Below are 13,303 nucleotides of genomic sequence, written 5' to 3'. Positions count from 1 at the left end.
AAACTGCCTTCTTTCATCTGAGAAATATCGCTAAATTACGAAATATGCTATCCATCTCAGATGCAGAAAAGCTAGTCCATGCTTTTATGACTTCGAGACTGGATTACTGTAATGCTCTATTTGCTGGCTGCCCAGCATCCTCTATTAACAAACTTCAATTAGTACAAAATGCAGCAGCCAGAGTTCTGACCAGGTCTAGAAAATATGATCATATAACCCCAATTTTATCCTCCTTACACTGGCTGTCTGTTAAGTTTCGTATTGAATTTAAAATATTACTTCTCACCTATAAAGCTCTAAATAATCTAGCTCCTGTTTATCTAACCAACCTTCTGTCTCGCTACAAACCAACTCACTCTTTAAGATCTCAAAATTCAGGGCTTCTGGTAGTACCTAGAATAGCAAAATCAAGTAAAGGAGATCGAGCCTTCTCTTTCATGGCTCCTACACTCTGGAATAGCCTTCCTGATAACGTCCGAGGCTCAGACACACTCTCCCAGTTCAAAACTAGATTAAAGACCTATCTGTTTAGTAAAGCATACACTCAATGCATCACCTAGCGGGTTCCACACAGGCTTCTGCATCTTGTTTATATACACTATGAACAGCAGCTACGCTAATTATTTTCTTTATTCTCTATTTTCACCTGGGGATACTCATCCCGAGGTCCTCAGATTATGCGGAGTTACTGATTGGATCCAAGACCAGCGACGAGATGATGCCAAGGATTCCATATCCGGGACCAGGCCATATCCTGAGCTGCTGCTGCGCTGATGGTCGTGGGGAGTGGAGAACATGAGTCTGATTCCAGCGACGCTCCAGGGACAGACGAGTCTACGCTGAGGCCATCTTCCAGCCTAAACCACGGCGAATGAAGCTCTGCACAAGACTTTTGGCCAGCGGAGAAATTAAAATGGTCGTGCCCAACTGAGTCTGGTTCTCTCAAGGTTTTTTTTTCTTCACTCCCATCAGGTGAAGTTTTTTTTTCCCTCTCCGCTGTCGCCACTGGCTCACATGGTTCAGGATTGGTAGAGCTACGCATCGATGAATTTGCTCTTCAGTGTTTGAACTCTCAGTAATGATTAAATCACACTGAACTGAACTTAAACACTAAAACCTGAACCACACTGTTCCAGTTACTATGACCATTTATGTGAAGCTGCTTTTACACAATTTACATTGTAAAAGCGCTATACAAATAAAGCTGAATTGAATTGAATTGAACAACAAAAAGGCAAAACACAACATCAGTCAGCATTGGTGGTTCAGTGGAAGAATTCTCGCCTGCCACGTGGGAGACCCGGGTCCGATTCCCGGCCAATGCATTTCCTGTTTTTTTTTTTTTTTTTTTTTTATACTTTATTTTTATTTCTTTTGAGAGAAAAAAAAAACACACAAAAAGTAGGTTAAAAAAAATAAATAAATAAAATTAAAAAAAAAATTTAAAAAAAATTTAAAAAAAAAATAAATAAAAAAATTAGGTAATTAATACAATAAAACACCAGAACTTAAATGAACGGTTGACAGGTCACATATTTCCTTACAGGTCACATGAACAAATACATATATAAATCAGGTTACACTGTATAAAGGCATAAGTACAATCCATTTCTCCCAATATTGCAGGTATTTGTCCATTTGTAATTTTAAAGAAAAAGTCATCCTCTCCATATTTTGAACATTAGATATGATATCCAACCATTCAGATTTTGTAGGGGGTTCCAATTGTAGCCACTTTCGAGTCACAGTTTTCTTACTGGTTGCTAGGAGTATTTTTAATAAGTACTTGTCTTTTACCGTTAGGTTGGCTGCAATATTTCCCAGATAAATTGTTGTAAAAGAAAGATCCACATCATCACCAAAAATATTACGTATTATTTGCTTTACATCCTTCCAATATGGCTGGATGGCTGGGCAACTCCAAAATATGTGAAAGTGGTTTGCCAAGTCTTCTCCACATTTCCTCCAGCACTGCCCCCTGTCCTTGTCCTGTGTTTGCATGTATGTTAATTTGGGGGTTATAAAGTATCTGGTAAGATTCTTCCAGCAAAAATCTCTCCACATACCAGAATTGGAAGAGGTGGCCTGTACTGAGCAGATATTCAACCAATCTTCCTCTGAGATAACTAGGTTGGATTCTCTCTCCCATTTTAGTCTGATATAATTTGTTGATTCTTCCTTGGTCGATCGGATGGCAGAATACAATTTTGAAACAAGTCTTCTATTATCTTTGTTCTTGTAGATGTCTATAACTAAGTCAATTAAATTGGGGGGATGGTTCTCTGAGCATCTAATCTCACTATTAAAATAGGTTCTGGTTTGCAAATACCTAAAGAAATCACATTTGTCCAGACCATACTTATCTGAGATTTTCTGGAAGCTATCTAATTCCCCATTTGAGGAAATCAAGCTAAATGTAGTGATGCCGAGCCTATACCAAGCTTGAAACCTCCCATCGATTTTAGTTGGTTTAAAGTCAGGGTCAAATGCTACCCATTTAATCAGTCTAGACTGTTTTTCGAGTAGTGGAGAATTACATTCTTTAAACCAGATTCTAAGGGGAACCCTGGACCACTGATTTAAGCTATTTAAATAGTGTTTATGTAAAATCTTGCTACCCAATAATGATTGTAGTGGGATATCAATTTGTGAAGTTTCCAGGTCTTTCCATTTTGCAGTGTATTCTGGGTTACAACAGATTACTAAGGGCCGTAACTGGGCAGCTTTGTAATAGTCAGACAAGCAAGGCAATGATCTTCCCCCTTTCTCCTTAGACAACTGCAATGTTTTATATTTAACTCTAGGTCTCCTGCCCCTCCATAAAAATCTTGAAATCCACTTGTCCCATTCTCTAAACTGTTTTGATGAAATTTCGATTGGTAGGGATTGGAAGAGGTATAGAAGACGAGGAACTATATTAATTTTTATTGTCTCTATTCTATTGTGCATCTCTAAGGGCAACTGGGACCACCTATCTATGTCAGATTTTATACTCTTATTTATAGGGCCAAAATTACTATCAAATAATTGTGTAGAATCTTTAGTTATTTTAATACCCAAGTACTTAAAACTTGTTGAATTCCATTTGAAATTAAATTTATTTTGCATATCTTTCTGAGGGAAATAATTAAAGCTTAAAATTTGTGTTTTTTGGATATTTAGCTTGTAACCAGAGTAGGTGCCAAATTTATTTAAAACTGACATCAGATTAGGAATGCTAAGTTCTGGTGTTCCAACAAACAAAAGAACATCATCTGCATACAGACAGATCTTTTGCTCTGAACCTCTAACTGTTATTCCTTTAATTCCCGGTTCGTCTCTTATTAACTGTGCCAAAGGCTCAATAAATAAAGCAAAAAGGGTTGGACTAAGGGGGCAACCTTGACGACAGCCTCTTTCCAGAACAAAACTTTTGGTAAGATGACCATTAATCCTAATTTTTGCATTTGGTGATGAATATAAATTTTTAATACATCTAATAAAGTCTTCATTAAAGCCAAATCTTGTCAGTGCTAAATATAAATACTCCCAACGAACTGAGTCAAATGCCTTTTCCGCATCTAAGCTAATAACTACAGCTCTAGTTTTCTTTTTGTTGACATGATCAATAACATGTAGCACCCGCCTAATATTATCTTGTGTTTGCCTATCCCTTATAAATCCGGTTTGGTCTAGGTCCACCAATTCTGGTATTATATCTTCCAATCTTTTAGCTAGTATTGATGCATATAATTTATAATCCGTGTTTAATACAGAAATTGGTCTAAAAGAACTACACTCTTTCTTATCTTTACCCTCTTTAGGAATAATCGAAATGATTGCCTCACTCCATGTTCTTGGTGGTTCACCACCTTTAAGCATGTAGTTAAAACACTCGTGAAGCATGGGGATTAACTGGTCTTTGAAGACCTTGTACCACTCAACTGGGAAGCCATCTGAGCCAGGTGTTTTATTTACTTTTAATCTTGAAATTGCTTTCCCTATTTCCTCTTTTGTGATCTCTGCCATTAGGGATTTATTCTGTGTTGTGCCTATAGAGGGTAAGTCTAATGATTCTAAGAAGATATTTATTTCAGTGGGATTAGTTGTACTTATTTTACTATATAGATTTCTATAGTAGGTTTCAAAAATGTTATGGATATCATCTTGGTTGTGTTTAATTCTATTAGTTATAGGGTCTCTAATTTCCGATATAGTCCGCTCCGCCTGCTGTTTTCTAAGCCTCCATGCCAATAACTTCAAAGCCTTTGGGCCGTTTTCATAAAATCTTTGCTTAGTGAATTTGGCTTTTTTCTCTATTTCTTCCTCATATAATGTATTTATTTGCTTCTTAATATTTTTTATTTGGTTTAAAATATGAGGTTTCTTTTCCATAATATGTTCTCTCTCTAAGGTCTTAAGGTTCTCCCGCAAGTCAAACATCTTTTTACATTTTTCCTTTTTCTTATGTGAAGTAAGAGCTATGAGTTTACCCCTAATTACTGATTTTGATGCATCCCATAAGACACTCGGTGATACTTCCCCATTGTTATTGTTATCGATATAATCCTTTATTTCCTTTTGAATAAATTCTTTGTATGTACTATCATTCAGTATACTTGTATTAAGCCGCCACAGTGAGTTGTTCTTTTTGTTATCTAAATGTATAGTTAGGTAAACAGGTGAGTGGTCAGAGATATCTCTGGTTCCTATCTTGCAGTCTATTAGCCGGTGTCTGTCTGAATTAAAAACAAAGAAGTAATCAATTCTTGAATAGGAAATTTGGCTTGCGGAATAAAATGTGAACTGTTTATCTAGTGGATGGAGCTCCCTCCATACATCTATCAATCCCAGTTCCATCAACAGTTTTTTAGTTACCCTTGCTCTAGGGGTTAGCCTCTTTAATGCATTAGTGGAATCAAGCTTAGGTTGCATCTGGGCATTCCAGTCTCCTCCACATATCAAAACTCCTGATGCTTCAGAAGCTATTAATTGAAAAACTTCCCTTATGCATGAGTTGTCTTGCTCAGGGGGTATATACACATTAATTAACGTAACTTCTTTTTTATCTAAGAGGCCCTTGACAAGAACATATCGACCCTCTTTGTCTGTAAATTCAGCAAGCAGGCGGAAGTTCACACAGTTAGAGATTAATATTGCTACCCCTCTTCGTTTTCCCCTCCTGTAAGATGAATAAAATACATTCTTAAACCCTTTTTGTTTTAATTTTTCGTGTTCTAGATTATGAAGGTGCGTCTCCTGCATAAATATAACGTGCAACTTTTCCTTTTTCATCTTTGCGATAACCTTGCTTCTTTTGATTGGATTGTATAAGCCATTCACATTAAGGGTAATCACCCTATATTCCTGAAACTGCATGTGATCATGTTATAAAGCACTTTCTGTAAGGTATATGTTATTCGTGACCTAGTCTGAACTACATATGAACTATATACAATAAAAAAAGAACCCTTGACTTTACAGTCGGAAATAACAAAACTAAACAGAATACATAGAGAAACCTCCATTCGAAGTAACAAACAGTTCTTACTTCTTATTGTAGGGGAATAGTCTAGATAAACACCAGAGCCCCTCTTCAGTGCAGCCTTAAGTGCCCTTTAGGGTATTCTGCGTGCACTAACGAACGTCAAAAGCAAATAATAAATATATATATATGTTCCCGTGTTTGTCGGTCAACTACGTTATTTATTAAGGGCGATTTTACCCGTTGCAGATCAACAGAAAAATAATTGAGGTAAGTAGGATAACAGCAACAGCCTACATGAGATAACAGTCTTAGAGTAGTAACGTTAGGGGAAAGAAAAAAAAGAATTCAGTCTTACTCCATCCCGTTGCGGGTGTTCGCAGCTGTCGCCTGACACACACTAAAATGTCCATAACAAACGGCTGGTTCCTTCACCAACTGTATAGTTTACAGTCATTTGTCACTCACAGCTAACAAACCATAAACCTTTAAATCTATCTTGGTCGGCGAAAATTCCGGAGCCTCTCTTTAATCCAATCCTGACGGGTCTGCCGGTTTGCCGTATTCGTGGAGCGTTGCCAGCCGGTCGTCCGCGCTTTGCTCAAAACCTCAACTTCTGAAGATGTCTCGCGGCCGAACTGGAAGCCCCTTTTCTTCATGTCCTCGGTCGCTTCGTCTGCGCTTCCATAGGTGATCGGCCCACCGTCAAAGAACACTCGCAATTTCGCTGGCGGCGGTGTTTGAAATCTTATACCCTTCTCTTTGAGTATCCTCCTGATCTGAGAGTATGCCTTCCTTTTCGTCAAGGTTTCAGCAGGGTAGTCATGATCAAAATAGATCCTGCTGTTGTTGTGAAAGATTTCCTTTTTCTTCCACGCAGTGTGCAGAACCATTTCCTTAACTTTGAATTCTTGAAAGTACACAATCACCGATCTTGGCTGTGCCTCGTTAGGCGGTCTTGGTCCGAGCGCTCTGTGGCATCTTTGAATACTGAGTTCAATATCAACGAGGTCCAGTTCTTTTTTAATAAGATTATCGATGAATTGGTAGATGTTGTTATTTTCGGCCCCTTCCGAGATCCCGAAAATGCGAACATTATTACGTCTCGAGCGTGCCTCCAGGTCCGTTAACTTCATCTGCATTTTTTCCTGGGCTTGTAGTGACTGGCTCAGAGCTTCCCTGAAGTCCGTGGACCACTCCTCGGCTTCGGCGATGCGGGCCGAAGTCCACTAATTCTCTTTTCAGATCGTCCCGGAAGTTATTTAGCTCTGACTTCATCTCCAAGGCCATCATCTTTATGTCTGCGCGGATGGCCGCGACGCTATCATCCACTGTTGCTAATTTTAGATTTTCCTCTTGTCCGCCATTACGTTCTCCTTGTTCCTCAGCCACGGCGGTATCCTCTAAATTACTACCTTTATCCGCTTTCCCAAGCTGTTTTCCTTTGCCCTTTTTGATCTTCTCCCCTTCCATCATTAAATTCGATCAGTAACTAAGTTTTAATTGTATTGTTTGGGGAATTAATCTCCGACCGAACGGGAGACAAAAAGTTAAGCGGCCATGCGCTTCAGTTAACCGCCGGAAGTCCATGCATTTCCTGTTTTGTGTTGCTACTCTTCCAGCTCTGGGTAACAGCCTTGCAGCAATCACACCCCAATAGGGATCGAGTATAAGCATATCAGCATTGGTAGTTCAGTGGTAGAATTCTCGCCTGCCATGCGGGAGACCCAGGTCCGATTCCCGGCCAATGCAAGTGTGGTTTTGTGTTGCTACTCTTACAGCTCTGGAAAAACAGCCTTGCATCAATCACACCCCACTAGGGCTGCAGAATAACCATATCAGCGTTGGTGGTTCAGTGGTAGATTTCCCGCCTGCCACACGGAAGACCCTGGTCCGATTCCCGTCCATTTCAATTCCTGTGTTGTGTTGTTACTCTTCCAGCTCTGGGTAACAGCCTTGCAGCAATCACATCCCACTAGGGCTGCAGAACAAGCAAATCAGCATTGGTGGTTCAGTGGTAGAATGCTCGCCTGCCACGTGGGAGACCTAGAGTCGATTCCCGGCTAAAACGTGCGGTTTTGAGTGGCTCCTGTTTAAGCTCTGGTTGATGGCCTTTTAGCACTCACACAACATAAAGGCAAGGTACAACATGGGTCAGCATTGGTCGTTCAGTGGTAGAAGTCTTGCCTGCCACGCGGGAGACCCAGGTTCGTTTCCCGCCCAATGCACCTTCTGATTTTGGTTGTTACTCTTCCAGCACTGGGTAACAGCCTTGCAGCAATTACACGACACTAAGGCTGCAGTAAAACCATATCAGCATTGGTGGTTCAGTGGTAGAATTCTCGCCTGCCACGCGGGAGACCCGGGTCCGATTCCCGGCCAATGCAATTCCTGTTTTGTGTTGCTACTCTTCAAGCTCTGGGTAACAGCCTTGCATCAATCACACCCCACTAGGGCTGTAGTATAAGCATATTAGCATTGTTGGTTCAGTGGTAGATTACTTGCCTGCCATACAGAAGACCATGGTCGGATTCCCGACCATTACAATTCCTGTTTTGTGTAGCTACTCTTCCAGCTCTGGGTAACAGCCTTGCAGTAATCACACCCCACTAGGGCTGCAATATAGGCATATCAGCATTGGTGGTTCAGTGGTAGAATTCTCGCCTGCCACGCGGGAGACCCGGGTCCCATTCCCGGCCAATGCAAGTGCTGTTTTGTGTTGCTACTCTTCCAGCTTTGGGTAACAGCCTTGCATCAATCACACCCCACTAGGGCTGAAGAATAGGCATATCAGCAATGGTGGTTCAGTGGTAGATTTCTCGCCTCCACCGTGAAAGACCCTGGTCATATTCCTGTCCATTCCAATTCCTATTTTGTGTTGCTACTCTTCCAGCTCTGGGTAACTGCCTTGCAGCAATCACAACCCACTAGGGCTGCTGTATATGCATATCAGCATTGCTGGTTCAGGGGTAAAAATCTCACCTGCCACGCGGGAGACCTTGAGTCGATTCCTGGCTAATAGTAATGCAGTTTTGTGTGGCTCCTTTTTCAGCTCTGGTTGACGGCCTTTTAGCACTCACACAACACAAAGGCAAGGAAGAACTTGTGTCAGCATTGGTGGTTCAGTGGTAGAAACCTTGCCTGCCACGCGCGAGACCCGGGTCCAATTCCTAGCCAATGCTTTTCCTGTTTTGTGTTGCTACTCTTCCAGCTCTGGGTAACAGCCTTGCAGCAATCACAACCCACTAGGGCTGCAGAACAAGCATATCAGCATTGGTGGTTCAGTGGTAGAATGCTCGACCGCCACGTGGGAGACCTAGAGTCGATTCCCGGCTAAAATGTGCGGTTTTGAGTGGCTCCTGTTTAAGCTCTGGTTGATGGCCTTTTAGCACTCACAAAACATAAAGGCAAGGTACAACATGGGTCAGCATTGGTCGTTCAGTGGTAGAAGTCTTGCCTGCCACGCGGGAGACCCAGGTTCGTTTCCCGCCCAATGCACCTTCTGATTTTGGTTGTTACTCTTCCAGCACTGGGTAACAGCCTTGCAGCAATCACACCCCACTAGGGCTGCAGTAAAACCATAGCAGCATTGGTGGTTCAGTGGTAGAATTCTCGCCTGCCACGCGGGAGACCCGGGTCCGATTCCCGGCTAATGCAATTCCTGTTTTGTGTTGCTACTCTTCCAGCTCTGGGTAACAGCCTTGCATCAATCACACCCCACTAGGGCTGTAGTATAAGCATATTAGCATTGTTGGTTCAGTGGTAGATTACTTGCCTGCCATACAGAAGACCATGGTCGGATTCCCGTCCATTACAATTCCTGTTTTGTGTAGCTACTCTTCCAGCTCTGGGTAACAGCCTTGCAGTAATCACACCCCACTAGGGCTGCAATACAGGCATATCAGCATTGGTGGTTCAGTGGTAGAATTCTCGCCTGCCACGCGGGAGACCCGGGTCCGATTCCCGGCCAATGCAAGTGCTGTTTTGTGTTGCTACTCTTCCAGCTTTGGGTAACAGCCTTGCATCAATCACACCCCACTAGGGCTGAAGAATAAGCATATCAGCAATGGTGGTTCAGTGGTAGATTTCTCGCCTCCACCGTGAAAGACCCTGGTCATATTGCTGTCCATTCCAATTCCTATTTTGTGTTGCTACTCTTCCAGCTCTGGGTAACTGCCTTGCAGCAATCACAACCCACTAGGGCTGCTGTATCTGCATATCAGCATTGCTGGTTCAGGGGTAGAAATCTCACCTGCCACGCGGGAGACCTTGAGTCGATTCCTGGCTAATAGTAATGCAGTTTTGTGTGGCTCCTTTTTCAGCTCTGGTTGACGGCCTTTTAGCACTCACACAACACAAAGGCAAGGAAGAACTTGGGTCAGCATTGGTGGTTCAGTGGTAGAAACCTTGCCTGCCACGCGCGAGACCCGGGTCCAATTCCCAGCCAATGCTTTTCCTGTTTTGTGTTGCTACTCTTCCAGCTCTGGGTAACAGCCTTGCAGCAATCACACCCCACTAGGGCTGTAGCATAAGCATATCAGCATTGGTGGTTCAGTGGTAGAATACTCGCCTCCCTCGCGGGAGACCCGGGTCCGATTCCCGGTCAATGCAATTCATGTTTTGTGTTGCTACTCCTCCAGCTCTGGTTATCAGCCTTGCAGCAATCACACCCCACTAGGGCTGCAGTAAAAGCTTATCAGCATTGGTGGTTCAGTGGTAAATTTCTTGCCTGCCACACAGAAGACCCAGGTCCGATTCCCGCCCAATGCAAGTGCTGTTTTGTGTTGCTACTCTTCCAGCTTTGGGTAACAGCCTTGCATCAATCACACCCCACTAGGGCTGAAGAATAAGCATATCAGCAATGGTGGTTCAGTGGTAGATTTCTTGCCTCCACCGTGAAAGACCCTGGTCATATTCCCGTCCATTCCAATTCCTATTTTGTGTTGCTACTCTTCCAGCTCTGGGTAACTGCCTTGCAGCAATCACAACCCACTAGGGCTGCTGTATATGCATATCAGCATTGCTAGTTCAGGGGTAGAAATCTCACCTGCCACGCGGGAGACCTTGAGTCGATTCCTGGCTAATAGTAATGCAGTTTTGTGTGGCTCCTTTTTCAGCTCTGGTTGACGGCCTTTTAGCACTCACACAACACAAAGGCAAGGAAGAACTTGGGTCAGCATTGGTGGTTCAGTGGTAGAAACCTTGCCTACCACGCGCGAGACCCGGGTCCAATTCCCAGCCAATGCTTTTCCTATTTTGTGTTGCTACTCTTCCAGCTCTGTGTAACAGCCTTGCAGCAATCACACCCCACTAGGGCTGTAGCATAAGCATATCAGCATTGGTGGTTCAGTGGTAGAATACTCGCGGGAGATCCGGGTCCGATTCCCGGTCAATGCAATTCATGTTTTGTGTTGCTACTCTTCCAGCTCTGGTTATCAGCCTTGCAGCAATCACACCCCACTAGGGCTGCAGTAAACGCTTATCAGCATTGGTGGTTCAGTGGTAGATTTCTTGCCTGCCACACAGAAGACCCTGGTCCGATTCCTGGCCAATGCAATTCCTGTTTTGTATTACTACTCTTCCAGCTCTGGGTTACAGCCTTGCATCAATCACACCCCACTAGGGCTGCAGGAAAAGCATATCAGAATTGGTGGTTCATTGGTAGAGTTCTCGCCTATCACGCGGCAGACCTAGAGTCGATTCCCGGCTAAAACAAGTGCATTTTTTGTGGCTCCTTTTTCAGCTCTGGGTGGCAGCCTTTTAGCACTCACACAACACAAAGACAACTATCAACATGGGACAGCATTGGTGGTTCAGTGGTAGAATTCTCGCCTGCCACGCAGGAGACCCTTGTCCGATTCCTGGCCAAGGAAATTCCAAGGAAATTCCTCTTCAGCTCTGGGTAACAGCCTTGCAGCAATCACACCCCAATAGGGATCCAGCATAAGCATATCAGCATTGTAAATTCTGTGGTAGAATTCTCGCCTGCCACGCGGGAGACCCAGGTCTGATTCCCGCCCAATGCAAGTGTGGTTTTGTGTTGCTACTCTTCCAGCTCTGGAAAAACAGCCTTGCATCAATCACACCCCACTAGGGCTGCAGAATAACCATATCAGCGTTGGTGATTCAGTGGTAGTTTTCTCGCCTGCCACGCGGAAGACCCTGGTCCGATTCCCGTCCATTCCAATTTCTGTTTTGTGTTGCTACTCTTCCAGCTCTGGGTAACAGCTTTGCAGCAATCACACCCTACTAGGGCTGCAGTGTAAGCATATCAGCATTGGTGGTACACTTGTGAAATGCTCGCCTGTTACGTGGGAGACCTGGGTTCCATTCCCAGCTAATTCAATTCCTATATTGTTTTGCTATCCTTCCAGCTCTGGTTGATGGCCTTTTAGCACTCAGACAACACAATGGCAAGGAACGAGATTGGTCAGCATTGGTGGTTCAGTGGTAGAATTCTTGCCTGCCACGCGGGAGACCTGGGTCAGATTCCCGGCCAATGCAATCCCTGTTTTGTGTTGCTACTCTTTCAGCTCTGGGTAACAGCCTTGCAACAATCACACCCCATTAGCGCTGCAGTATATGCATATCAGCATTGAGGGTTCAGTGGTAGAATTTTCGCCTGCCACGCTGGAGACCTTGAGTCGATTTCCGGCTAATACATGTGTGGTTTTGTGTGGCTCCTGTTTCAGCTCTGGTTGACGGCCTTTTAGCAGTCACACAACACAAAGGCAGGTAAGAACATGGGTCAGCATTGGTGGTTCAGTGGTAGAATTCTCGCCTGCCACGCGGGAGACCCGGGTTCGATTCCCGGCCAATGCAACTGCTATTTTGTGTTGCTACTCTTGCAGCTCTGGGTATCAGCCTTGCAGCAATAACACCCCACTAGGACAACAGTATAAGCATATCAGCATTGGTGGTTCAGTGGTAGTATTCTCACCTGCCACGCTGGAGACCCGGGTCTGATTCCTGGCCAATGCAATTTCTGTTTTTTGCTGCTACTCTTCCAGCTCTGGGTAACAGCCTTGCATCAATTACACCCCACTAGCGCTGCAGCATAAGCATATAAGCATTAGTGGTTCAGTGGTAGATCTCTTGCCTAACACATGGAAGACCCTGGTCTGATTCCTGTCCATTGCATTTCCTGTTTTGTGTAGCTACTCTTCCAGCTCTGGGTAACAGCCTTGCAGCAATCACACCCCACAAGAACTGCAATCTTTTGCAGACGTCTGTAGCGTTTTGGGCAGAGGGACGGTTCTAAACCAATCTGAACCAGAGGCTATTTCGCAGCCAGCCGTCGGTGGTTTCCCGTCTCAGGAATGTAAGGTGCCTGCAGCGGGAGGTTGTTCCGTTAGCGCTTCCGCTTTCGTCAATGAAGTTCTTTTGCGAAATGTTTGTAGATCCCGTCGTGCTCTTCAAGCTATGTCGTTTGAGCACTGTGCTGATAGGCTGACGTAAGAAAACAGGACACGAAATATACAAGGCGAGAGTGCAAAGAGCGAGAGAGCTCTAGGCAAAGGCGGTCCGAACCGCAGCAAAGCAGGAGGTCGACATGTCCAAATAGACGAAATCAGAAACTAAGCAGAGAAAAACGGCATCTGTGGAGAAAGAAAACAGATGGAGGAAAAGAAAGAAAGAACAGGAGGATCCCCTCCCCTCCCCCCATAGAGGGTCTGTTATCGCCAGATCGAGTGCGTCCAGTGGAATCCATGTGTTGGCAGCCCCAACTGATGACAAAACACAAAGCAAGCATCTGGAGGAAGCTCAAACTCTTCATGCGTTGCCACAGTTACTAGCGAGTGGTTTGCAAGCACAGGCACGTCTGCTGCAAGTACAGCG

At 44.0% G+C, this 13,303-nt stretch overlaps 5 non-coding genes across 5 annotated transcripts; all 5 read left to right on the top strand.

Moving 5' to 3' along the window:
- The first annotated feature begins 7,780 nt into the window (after positions 1-7,780).
- On the top strand, positions 7,781-7,851 carry trnag-gcc (transfer RNA glycine (anticodon GCC)). The gene has a single exon. It is a non-coding gene; the product is annotated as a tRNA-Gly (tRNA).
- Positions 7,852-9,050: 1,199 nt separating this feature from the next.
- Positions 9,051-9,121, top strand: trnag-gcc (transfer RNA glycine (anticodon GCC)). The gene has a single exon. It is a non-coding gene; the product is annotated as a tRNA-Gly (tRNA).
- Positions 9,122-9,368: 247 nt separating this feature from the next.
- trnag-gcc (transfer RNA glycine (anticodon GCC)) lies at positions 9,369-9,439 on the top strand. Its single transcript has one exon. It is a non-coding gene; the product is annotated as a tRNA-Gly (tRNA).
- Positions 9,440-10,004: 565 nt separating this feature from the next.
- Positions 10,005-10,075, top strand: trnag-ccc (transfer RNA glycine (anticodon CCC)). Its single transcript has one exon. It is a non-coding gene; the product is annotated as a tRNA-Gly (tRNA).
- A 2,140-nt stretch (positions 10,076-12,215) lies between these two features.
- On the top strand, positions 12,216-12,286 carry trnag-gcc (transfer RNA glycine (anticodon GCC)). Its single transcript has one exon. It is a non-coding gene; the product is annotated as a tRNA-Gly (tRNA).
- The last annotated feature ends 1,017 nt before the right edge of the window (positions 12,287-13,303 follow it).

The sequence above is a fragment of the Danio rerio genome, chromosome 4, assembly GCF_052040795.2.
Source record: "Danio rerio strain M-AB ecotype USA chromosome 4, GRCz13ab, whole genome shotgun sequence".
In the NCBI taxonomy this organism is placed as follows: Eukaryota; Metazoa; Chordata; class Actinopteri; order Cypriniformes; family Danionidae; genus Danio; species Danio rerio.
This window is presented reverse-complemented; position numbering and strand designations above follow the sequence as displayed.